This window comes from Photinus pyralis, unplaced genomic scaffold, assembly GCF_008802855.1.
Source record: "Photinus pyralis isolate 1611_PpyrPB1 unplaced genomic scaffold, Ppyr1.3 Ppyr1.4_LG2, whole genome shotgun sequence".
NCBI classification, from domain to species: domain Eukaryota; kingdom Metazoa; phylum Arthropoda; class Insecta; order Coleoptera; family Lampyridae; genus Photinus; species Photinus pyralis.
This window is the reverse complement of record NW_022170403.1, coordinates 42,502,919-42,514,867: the sequence shown is the minus strand read 5'-3', so window position 1 is coordinate 42,514,867 and position 11,949 is coordinate 42,502,919. Positions and strand designations below refer to the sequence as shown.

General features: G+C 35.0%; 2 long non-coding RNA genes across 2 annotated transcripts; both read right to left on the bottom strand.

The window, feature by feature from the left end:
- Positions 1-1,648: 1,648 nt before the first annotated feature.
- LOC116164430 lies at positions 1,649-2,678 on the bottom strand. The gene is made up of 2 exons (XR_004143901.1): positions 2,565-2,678; positions 1,649-2,520 (listed from the first exon to the last, which is right to left on the bottom strand). It is a non-coding gene; the product is annotated as an uncharacterized LOC116164430 (long non-coding RNA).
- An 8,260-nt stretch (positions 2,679-10,938) lies between these two features.
- On the bottom strand, positions 10,939-11,691 carry LOC116164429. The gene is made up of 3 exons (XR_004143900.1): positions 11,531-11,691; positions 11,118-11,138; positions 10,939-11,063 (listed from the first exon to the last, which is right to left on the bottom strand). It is a non-coding gene; the product is annotated as an uncharacterized LOC116164429 (long non-coding RNA).
- Positions 11,692-11,949: the final 258 nt, after the last annotated feature.

The window sequence follows — 11,949 nt, the reverse complement described above, 5'->3', positions numbered from 1 at the left end:
TTAATTACGAAGAAAAAATTCATATCATATTGCTTTTCAGCACCATCAATAGTAAAAACCTTCTATGCCATCGTTATACAGACTCCTGCTGATTATTTTAAGCTGAGACGCAAACTAAAACTTTCGATTTAATAAAATTCATATAGGTGCGCTAGCAACTGGAACGTTTGTTGTGTTTCCACAATCGCCTATCTCATGATCCATCTGTAGTATATTTAAATCTGTGGTTCTATGTAGCGCACCGGAAATCGATTGTTTATATGTTTTACAAACGTTCTGACAAATAGGGTAACATATCTATTGCTTACTGCAATGGCGTGCGGGAAACTACACCACTCACAAAACACCTGCCCAATTTATAATATTTATGATCTCTCGTCGTACATCTCCGTCATTCGCTACAAAGCAAAAATCCTAATAATGACTCAAAATTAATAATTTGGGAGACTTAGTAGCCTCAACTAACTTCCAAAGAAATCAAGTACACAAAGTTTGTTTAACATCCGAGATAAATCTTGGGGACAAATTTGAATCTGGAAATGAAAAACTTTATCTGGATCGGCGCAATGGATTCAAATAAACACAAAATTAGTTGAGTGATTATATAAAATCTGAAATAAACAGAGGCACAAGTCCGTTACATTTACCCCACACGCAGGTGGTTGACAAAAATAAACAAACAATTCACCAACACAAAACCACTGGTTGAGAGCATCAGGAAATTCCATTTCTTACTGTTACACTCAATTCAATCACTCGAAATGGTTTTTTAAATGAAACGACGAAACTTCTTGCTTATGGCTAGACGGGAAACACTTTAAACTTTTGTTGAATTAAATAACGTTCTAAAACGATTTTATTCAGCACTACAACTGCTTTTCAAAAATCATCGTAGCTTTCTTCCGTTAGCGGACAAACCGCATTAAACTTTACACGATCTTTAACTTAACTGCTTCTGCACAGATTATTGCGAATATGACTAAAATGCAACAACCAGAAAGGCCAATCACTTGACAAAATTAGTACACATAAACGTACACGCTCTTTTTCTGGTCGCGCAGTCCCCAGATGTAAAATTTAAACAAGAAATTAAGCAATAAGAAACAATTCTAAAATGGAAAAATAGCCACTAAAATAACAAATTTCACAGAAATAAACCAAATATGTATTTATTTGCAATGAAATCCCTGAGATTTAAAAATTTACACAACACTATACATCAGGCTATACATGTTAACAAACGGTTCTTTCTCAACACATGACCCACATAATTTCTCCTTCTTTTGTTAATAGTATCCACGATTGATCTTCTTTCTCCAACTCTTTCTAGTACTTCCTCACCCTGAATTTTCAATTGTTCCTTAAAATATTTCACAATATCCACATTTCGATTCTTTTTTCGTCCTACTACATTATTGTCCTATAACGGTTTGGTTTTGGCGCAAACCAGAACCGGTATTGCTCCGGTCTAGCTCTACTCTGGAGGCGATGGTCACTCAGCTCAGGGATTCGCGGGGGTAGATTGACAAGAAGCGCCACTGTGTTTTAAAGGAAAAGGAAGGAAAGGGACTAAACACAGAAAATCCTGAAAGAGAATACAGAAGGATAGGCAACAAAACAAGTAAATACGACCATAAATGTACCACAGTTACGTTTGGGTAAATTTTAATAATTCATAAATAAATCCTAGTATTCACAAATGGAATAATCCGGCCATTAAAATTAAAATTAAGTGCAAAGAGGAAGGAAGAAGGTTAGGGAAATGAACGACGGTACAGCGAAATTTTGTTTGGGTCGCAACCAAGTGATGTTGAATATATATATAAACCAATTTCATAAATAAACCAAAAAAAAGGTAAATGACGCACAGGGACCTGGCGGTAAATAAAAAGGCCTTTTCTTTACACGGGTACCCTAAAACACACCTGACAGCGGGTATTCTACAACAAGGAAATTTTGGGGTGCTCCTTGGTGTACTCCTTACACTTTTACTTGTTGGGTGTCAAGGTATGACAGATGTATTGTTTACATATAGCGACAAAAAGTGACAGTGCTAGTAGTGGTTATGTTAACCGGAAAGATTTACAATAATAACATAAATTAACGAGTCGTTGGGTACACAAAATTATAGGTCAAATGTAAGTACTGTTTTATAAATAAATAGAGGAACGTAACCTCATTATAATTAAGATTGTAGGACAACACTAGGACACACACACAGAGACGGTCTGACCTTGCCCGTGAGGACGATCAAGCTGGAGGTAAGGACTGGCTACCGGACATCTACTTCCTTTGCTGGTTGTAGTGGTTACTCCGCTACACTAAACGGACAGTTGCAGGATAGCACGTCGACTCGGAATGTAACCGGTGATCCAGGTATCGTTGGTCGGCAAGATATCAGTCGTAGAGAGAGAGAAAACACACGGAAGAGGGTACGTTCACGACTAACGTGACGTAAATACACCTAACTTTTAGGTACGGGATGTCGTCATTGGACGTACCAACAATCCACACAAAAAGCTGTAAGGAACATATAAGAGAAGGTAAAAAGCAATAGAACATACCTCTTAAGGTGGTAATCGAGCTAAAAGTAGACGCCAACCCCCATGTGGTTACAGAACCGCAAAGCGAAAATCCAAAAATACTACCACAGAGCTACCAAGACGTTTCCAATGGATAGTAAAGTTGAAATATAACACCAATAAACTCGGAGATCCTTAAATAATTAAGGGATGCAAATTTTCAAGCGTATTGATAAAACCCATGCAGGACAGACGATTGTCAAATCAAAAAGTGACCGGAAAAGAAGATAAAAGGTAAAGGAATTTTATCACAAGGACAAGGACAATACTGGTTTTTAAAATTTAAATACTGAATCTGTACTGTATTCTAACAGGCAACCAACCATACATACGGAAGAAACATAGGGAACGAAACAAACTGTTATAGTCCATACTTCACAAACATATAGCATTACGCTCCAAAGAAAGCACCTTCGTATCTTTCTGTATGCTCGTTTCAAGTCGAAACGACGGACGTTTCGCGGTACTTTTAAATCTCGATTTTAGTCGGTTCGACATGGATGATACACATGAACTCCTACGTTGTGTAATCGCTTCTGTTATCCATTGGGACCTGAAACATTGAGCAGAGCAGAATTTTGTCCATATGAAAAGACAAGAAAAAATAAATATATTAGGTACATAAGGCGATACCAGGGAAACTTTCTTCGGGGCAAAAAAATGAAACACATGAAAAAATATATCAACTACGGCAACAAAATGCAAGAGAAAATACACAAATAGAACATCTCAAACTGTACGATAAATATCAGGTAATCGAAACAAATGCAGTTAAACAAATTCATAACAACAAAACACACCAAACATCATAAACACAAATAGAAACTATAAATCAATTTAGTACAAAAACACATTAAAATACATGTACGTACGATCAAGTGAGATAGAACAACTTGTAAAATGATAAATTGCATGTACATAAAAAACATCATAATGGCGAGGCTCTACTTTAGTTTCGGTAACCATGAATTAAGATGAAAAGTACAGGGAATGCCAGTAATTAGTATTCATGTGAAAGTCTATCATCGCTCAAGCAAAACACAATAAAAGACAAGTTAATTGGAGAACTCCCTTCTCGCATCGTCCGGCAGCGGCCATCTCAGGATTGCAGTTTTATTTTAGTACGCAACCGAACTCATAGAATTGGACATTTTATTTCAAATATTAACTACCCCAAATATATGAAAAAGGTGGTTAGTATCTGGGTGTGTGGTGTCAGCAAAACGGACTATAAATTTCTTCTGAAGTCAATATACTCCACTTTTTGTATTTTTGTTTTTTAGTATCGACCACACCGATGAGAAACTGTTTATGAGAAGGGAAGTTAGGTGCTATCAGCCTTTCTATGGCAAGAAGTACGTAAAAAATTAGTTTTGATCCCAGCGGGAAGCCTAAGGTAACTTTACAGACTTTTCATTCGATTGAGATAGTCGGTGCAATCATTGATAAATGTTAAGATAGTTGTTCCAAATTCTGCAACTAACCAGTACATTTTGTCATTTGCAGCTCCTGCAACAAGGTTCTCCTAGTTTATTGATTGCAAAACTGGAGTCGATCAAATACAACTCTTAGGCCATAGGTAATTCAAACAATTTTTAAAAGCACAAGTGAAAGTGGCGGTCTCGTCAACACCAGGTAAGTAAGTGTTAGTCCTCTAAACTTAATATTCCACCTCATTTATATAAAATGAATATTTTATGATAAAATTTGCATGGAAACTTCCAATTTACTTGAAAATTTTTAAAGTGAATTCCAAATATGTCGTTTCGTCCTATTTATAAATATATGCAGGGTTTTGTGGCATTCAGTCGGACAAATAATGATAATAGGAAAGTTATGTGGTGAGCTACGTATAAATCTACCTACGTTCGTGAGCGTTATTGTGACGGGTCACGCAAAAGCTTCGGACCCGCGACACTTGGGCTGCAGTCGACGACGGCCCAACCCCAGCTCACCCTTCGAAAGGAAATACACATAATATTGAAAAAGGTCGTACTGTCAGCACATTTGTCTAAGTTAACATAAACCAATTTTCCTTATGAATATCCACCCGTATATCTCATATTATTTTATGTATCTTATGTTGGCACTAAATTGTGGTTGCCTTCCTCAGATTTGCGTTTTTAAAAGCGCGACCCCTTTACATTTGTTTTACGGTATGACGTTAAACTAAACAGCTTGTGATATAATCCTGGAAGTTATTTGTCCAGTTGTCTACCCTTTACTTTGCTGTGTTACGTTGGGAAGTTTTGAAATTCAATAATAGCAAAGTTTTCCAATTCCAACTGTTGCGTGACAATGCTCTCAGGTGGTTAAATTGCATATTGAATTTGCTTTCTGCGAAATATTGGTATCGTAAAATATCGATGTTGTAATTTCACCATAGGCAGCGCGGCGTTTATTTAAAAAGCAATTATAAATGTTTTATTAGGTAGCAACTTAGATTAAGTCCCAATGATTTATATGAAATTTTACAATTTACCGCTCTATTTTTGTACGTTCCGTCTAAATATATAAAATGTGGCTATTGCATGCGGTCCTGCGGCGACTACAAGCTCCCGTTTATTTTATGGGCCCGTTAAATCAAACGGCGGTCTGGTAACCGCACCACACCTTCTTTTATTATAACATGTTACCCGTTACAACGTTCTGCCGCTATAAAAATCCATGTGGATTGAACTTTTCACACCTCATTTTTTGGGAAAAAATTTTATTGCTCAAGTAATTTATAGTATAAGCTTTAATAACACTTTTATCTCGTAGTTAGAGAAATGGTTTATGTTGTTATCTACTTTTATATTATTTATGGGATATCAACAAATTTATATTAAAACAAACGTGCATTGAAAGGAGCGTAAGATTCTTGTGCTGAAAAAATCAGGTTAAGCATAGTGCGTCGTAATACGTAGACCAGTATAAATTACCATTATCGAACTTTGAGGGGGGTAATAGATGTGCAATATTTTGATTATAAATGGTACATAAATATCTACACTATGTATCTTATATTATTTTATGTATAATTGACGCCATCTACACTCTACAGCAAGCTCACTTGTCTGTGTGGTTTATGATTATATGCTTTTCTATACACACCTATAAACTCAACGCTAAAACGTTGAAATGGTAGTTTATTTTATTTGTTCGATGTCCCTTTGGTTACATTGTATATCAATTTGATCAATTATTAGTTATCGTTGTCACTAGTGATCTGCCAAAGTCTACCATACGCCCATTTTTAGCGCATTTCCACAAAAAAAAAAAAAAAATGCGCTATTGTGGCCACTTTGTCCGTCCGTCCGTCCGCTCGTTTTGCGACGCTACTAGTTCTTTATCTTAAGAGCTATTGTTCTACTTTTTTCGCTATTTGGTTCGTTATGGTGTCGAGTCTTGTACCAAGGAAGGAATTTTTTCTGTACCGCTTACAAAAAAAGTTATTGTAAAAAAAACAAATAGTATATTAAGATACAAGTGTATAATCAAGTCTTTAAAGCACGCGCAACGAGTTTAAGGGCACGACGCAAAGCGGAGTGCCTTTAACGTTGCAAGTGCTTTAAAGACCAATTATACACGTGTATCTTATAGTATTTTTTATTATACCTGCAGTATAATTTAAAAATAGGAAATTCAATGAAATCATATTGACGTTATACTCGAATACACGTCTAATTAAGTGGGCTGGGTGTTCGTAATTTCACGATTGCCATGGAAATGTCACTTGACGTTTGCTTATAAAAATTGTCGTCTTTGTGAATAAAACGATTTCCGTTGAAAAAGATAATACACCGTCCATTAAATCGCTTGTTGTAAAATCTAAACAAACGTTGGTAGGTGTAAAATCTCAATCCAGTAAAGCCTATTATCAAGCACATGAAAAGTTGTTTCCTTGGATGAATAGGAAGTTACTTACGAATAAAGTCTTAAATGCATCAATAATGCTGGCATAAATGAAGGAAATGTTAAAGGTATTTAAATCTTCTATCTTTTGGTGCATTCATTCAAAACTTCACTTATTGCTGGGACTAAAAAGTGGAACAGATTTGGAAGCATACTCTAAATTACGCGCGTTTGTAAAAGCTTCAACCAAAGGATAGGTACAAGCCAAAGAAATGTTCTGCATTTACAGAAAGCGACTTAGGAAGATTTTTTTATTTCATCCAGATGACAGTTTCAAAAGTCATACTTGAAGTATCGTTACTTAGCAACTTTAAAGCACGTGTGTTTTAAAGACCTTTTTTCGCACGCATTTGAGTGTTTAAAACGGAGATTGTGATTCAGGTATAATAAAAAAACCGTTTTTTACATGTTCCATAATTTTACACTTTTGCCGTTTATTAACGATCCTAGAGATCGTTTATAATTTTGCATTGCTATCTGTCGCCTGCCGGTTGGTCTGTCCGTCTGTTCCTTTGTCTGTCTGTCCATCTATCTGTCCGTGTGAACGATAACTTTGTTTAGAAATGTTCGATCGCTTTTACATCTCCGTTAGTTATGAACTGAATTGCATGAAATTCAATATGGGCATAGCTTTAGCCATATAATACGCAATGCCAAAAGTTGAATTGAATCGATTCAAAATTCACAGTGCCCTTTTCGCATCTCGACCATTTATAAACCGAATTGCAAACTTTTTTACTTATAAAAGTATTTCAATGAAATTTGATACATAGGCACTTGGAATAAAGGAAAATCAAACGCCAATTTCAAAATTTGGTTTTGCGCATGCGCAGTGCCAACTTTTTTATTTATGGAAGAATTTAAATGAAATGTGATACATAGGCACTTGGAATAAAGGAAAATCTAGCGCCAGTTTCAAAATTTTATTTTGCACATGCGCAGTGCCAACTTTTTTATCTATGGAACCATTTAAGTGAAATTTGATACTTAGGCGCTTGGAACAAAGGAAAATCTAACATTAGTTTTAAAATTTAGGTTTGCGCATGCGCAGTTCCAACTTTCTTATTTAGAAAAGCATTGAAATGAAATTCTTCTCATAAACTGAAATTGAAGTAGCACGTCAAAAATGGATTGCCCATGTGCAACGCTATCTTTCATATTTGTGGCCGGATTTTTACGATTTTAACAGAAGTTGCATCTTACAAATGGGAAATGAATGCAAGTGGAAATGCGCTTTATGTAAATCGTTTACGATTACTTTTTAACTTGTTTTTTATTTGATTAGGTTGTTGAAACGATTTTTTTACGGTTTTGGCTGTCCTAGGTTGTAACGAGAGCATTTTTTTTTGCTTTTGGATAGTGACACCAATATTTTATCAACTGAAAAAACGTGTGGAGAAACAATAGTGAAACCTTAAATCTAATTAGTAAATCGTTAACGGGCTTGAAATAAGGAAAATCAAGTGGGTTCATAACTAATAAATAAAGTTCGTACATGGTAGTTCCAAACGGTTGTTATTAATAAATAATCAATAATACCGGTTCATTATACCTGTCTGGATTTTTGGCAGAGACCGTGTATTGTTTTTGGTCATACAATAATAACAAACGAGCAAATTACACTAATCCAATTGTATTAGTTAAACTTGTCGTTTCAATGCAGTGTCCCATCGGAAGTTATTTCAATAATTCCATCCGAAATTCCAAACCTCTGAAGGAAGGGGGCTGGAGTCCAACCACCACACAGTGACACACTCTGAATGTACCTAAAGGTTGTTTAAGAGGCTTTCTAGGATTTCCTGAAGCCCAGATGCAGCAATTTTTTTAATCTAACAGCATCTTGTTCAATGATGAAAAAATGTCGATACTGTAAATGTAAAGGTATAGTAAAAGTGAATTCGGTTTTTGAATGACCTGCACTGTATAAGGCTTTATAGCCAAATTTTTGCATAAAATAATGGTTGTGGATTACCCCGATTGCTATAAACGCCGTAGAATTCAGCTTAAGTAAAACTTTAACTAGCAATATTTTCAATTCAACGACCGGTAGAGAACACATTCACTTGATGTTATGTTGCGTACCGATCCTGCTGTTGACTCAAATTTATCCGCTAAATTTTTAATTACAGCCTGTGAGGTACGACCTGCACACAATTTTATGAAAAGTGTTTTTAACGGAAGTGTCTATTTTCGTAATGACTTTTTGAGAGTTCTCACGTCGTAAAAATAGTAGACCTGTCACTAAACTACTAAACAAAAAAAATCAAATAAAAGTCTATTGAAAATCAAGGTCCGTATTGAAAACCTTAGAACAGTTATAACAGTAAAATTTCCAGCAAGCATCCACTGGAACTCACCCAAAACAATGTAAATAAACTTAAGACACACACAAGATATCTAGGTACTTGATTTGTCGGTGACTCCATAGTAATTATCCAAATTGGCACATTATTAAGTTGACAACAATTTACGCTACGAATTGTACAAAAAGGTGCATACAAATTCTCCAAAAGCGTAATCTCTCAAAAGCGTGATCTTCAGTACGAGATGCTTTCAAATAATTATTAGCAACGGAGTTCAGCTCCCAATTTGACATGAACTACAACCCGCAAGGTCCTCTGCGATTAACACTTAGCAAGCAAGTTACATCATACATAAATCCATATCCCAACGTTTAAATCCTCATTCGGTACGGTACCATATAACAAAAACCCCTTCCCAAGATTACTTCAGGAACAAGAACCGCTACAAATAAACCTCACATGGAACATTGAAACAATCAGACACAAATTCGGAATAATCCTTACCTTTAGTAAGAAGCGGATGACTTAAAATAAATTAGCTAAACACGAGTTGTTGCAACTAACTCCGATAACTATATAAATTACCGCGTAACCCCAAAATGCACCATATAGATGTAGAAAAGGTCAATCTCGTGGCAATCGGCATCCAGACAAACTGATTTCTGCAAGTCAAACCAAACGGATATCCCAATTTTTAACCAATTTCCATCAAGCAACAACTTTCCAAGTGTCAATAAAATTACAAAGCCGACATTTCCTTCTACAGACCGGTCTCGAATCGTGTAAATTCCGAAGGCTCTCGAAGACAAAGCAAACCAATAATCACACTACGAGCAATACTAATACGTGACCAAAATCCCTACACTTCAAAATCACAACCAACCGTTACAACCTAAAACTCTCAATTTATTAACTTTTGTGCACAGTACTCTTTAAACTCAAACTCATATAAGTCCACTCAAATAACAAAGCGGAAACCGTACGTTATAAAAATATTTCACTCTAATTGTCAGTGAAATGCGCCGTTATATTCAAAAAGTAACATCTATATTAAATTTCTTGACTACTTTTAATCAAGGCAAGTGCATGATCGAATAGGAAATTTTAACTACAAATACACATATAAGTGCGCCATAGGTCCCGGAACGGTTAAATACCTCGGTTGTCCATTAACCTTTTTTTTTCAAAATTAGGGTAAAGTTGGAGTAAAACGCAAAGAATTCATTGGTCATATTGACAATTTTTTTCACCTCCGATTCCTTTAAATAGAACAACCTGTATATTTTACATAATTCTGGTTAGTAGGTATTTTAAACATATTTTTTTTGGGTATATTCAAAAATAAAAATTGTGAAGGACAAACCAGAAGTGAAGAAAAATTGTCATTATGACCAATAAGTTCTTTGCTTGTTTCTCTAGTGGTGCGCAACTGTTCTGGGACTTATGGCGCATGTATTTTTTAATACTTGTAAGCATAGACCGTTGGACAGTGTTGATTTTATCATTTTTTCCACTCAGGAATTGCACTTGGAACTAACTAACGTAATTTATGCACTCCCGCATATATGTTTACATTTAGTTGCATTTTTATTCGTTTGTCTCCCTGTTGGGATTATGAAAGTTACCTTCATTTGTCAGTACAGTACTGATATTGTAATTCTTAAAGACTATACTACTTAAAATATCAGACAACATTTTAATTACCCACGTTACCTAGGTAACTCCCTATATACTACATGTTTTTTCGGCTTCGTCGCGAAAAAAAGACCCCTCTTGTCGTTATCTCCAGTATTTAAGGACCTTACCTAAATTGAAAAAATTTAAAAAAAAACGATAAAATTAAATCGAAAAATTACGCATCTAACAAAATTTCTAAAAGGAAAAACAAATACGGAAATACAAATTCAAGTAAAAGAAACCAACCTTATTGAAGGTACCGAGATCAAAATGTGTTGAATTTTGCCTAAATTTTTTGTTTGTTCGGGAAGCGGAGGGTGGAAATAAATTGGTTTCGGTATGAAATGATCGAAGTGCCTTCCACTCCGCCCTCCTCAATGTTCGTCTGTTGCTCCTTGTTGGCGCTGAAGTGTTAATTCCGTATAAGATTTTCGGTGCTATGATCGTGTTGTAAATCATCATTTTCAAACTGTCCGGTATTTTCTTTTCTCGTAAGAAGATTCCGTGTGTGATTCTGAATGCGTTGTGCCTGCTGAGGGTGCTGCTTATGTAGATACATTGTACATACGTTCCCATATATTTGATTTTGGAAAAATATTTATTTCTGTATGAAGTAACCGAATCACAACAAATATTTTCACAGAAATAAATATCATACCCCTTGTTCTCCAGATTCTGTCTGAAAATTAGGAGATACACGCTGTCTGCAGAGTGTCTGTAATCTCTATTAAGAACTATACCTATCGAATAGTGAATATTGAAAGCGTTTTATTGCAATTGTTAGGAATAAAGTTAAGTTATCATCCATAAACGTATAAGATTAAAAGAGACAACTGCGTACTCTAAGAAAATGTAAACAAAAATCTCAATTTGGTCGTTACTTATGTATACAAATGAATTATTGGAACAAACACTTTACTTTCCCTCAGACTAGTTAAAGCAGAAACAAGCAGGTAGTACTGACTTCGTTTGAAATTTAAATTGGAAATCATGCAGCAGAAATAAAATTATTTGCAATTTGTATGAGTACTAATCACTGGAAATTAATTACATTAATTACATTACAATTACCTGCAAGCGTTTGGCAAGTGTCCAAGCTCCAAATTTAAATTTCAATAAATATGCACCTATAGCAATCCTTTAGATAAGAATCTTTGCAATCACTCGTAAATCACTCCAATGTATACAACCAAAAATTATGATATACTAAACCGACTATCAGTAAAATTTTATGTTAATGGGCGTCATTGTGCAATAAAATCAACAACTTCTAAAAGGTTTTCATTGAAGTTATACCAATTTTTATATAGCTTCTAAATTAATGTGTTATGATATAAATTTCTTGTTCCAATTTTATTACTTACGTGACACTTAAATAATAGTTTGACGTTTATTACGGCTACGTAAAGAAATATTGTATATCAGCGACAGTAAAAAAATCTCCTTAAACGAATTGTACGGTGCAATAAATTTTATTCCGTTTGAAGTAG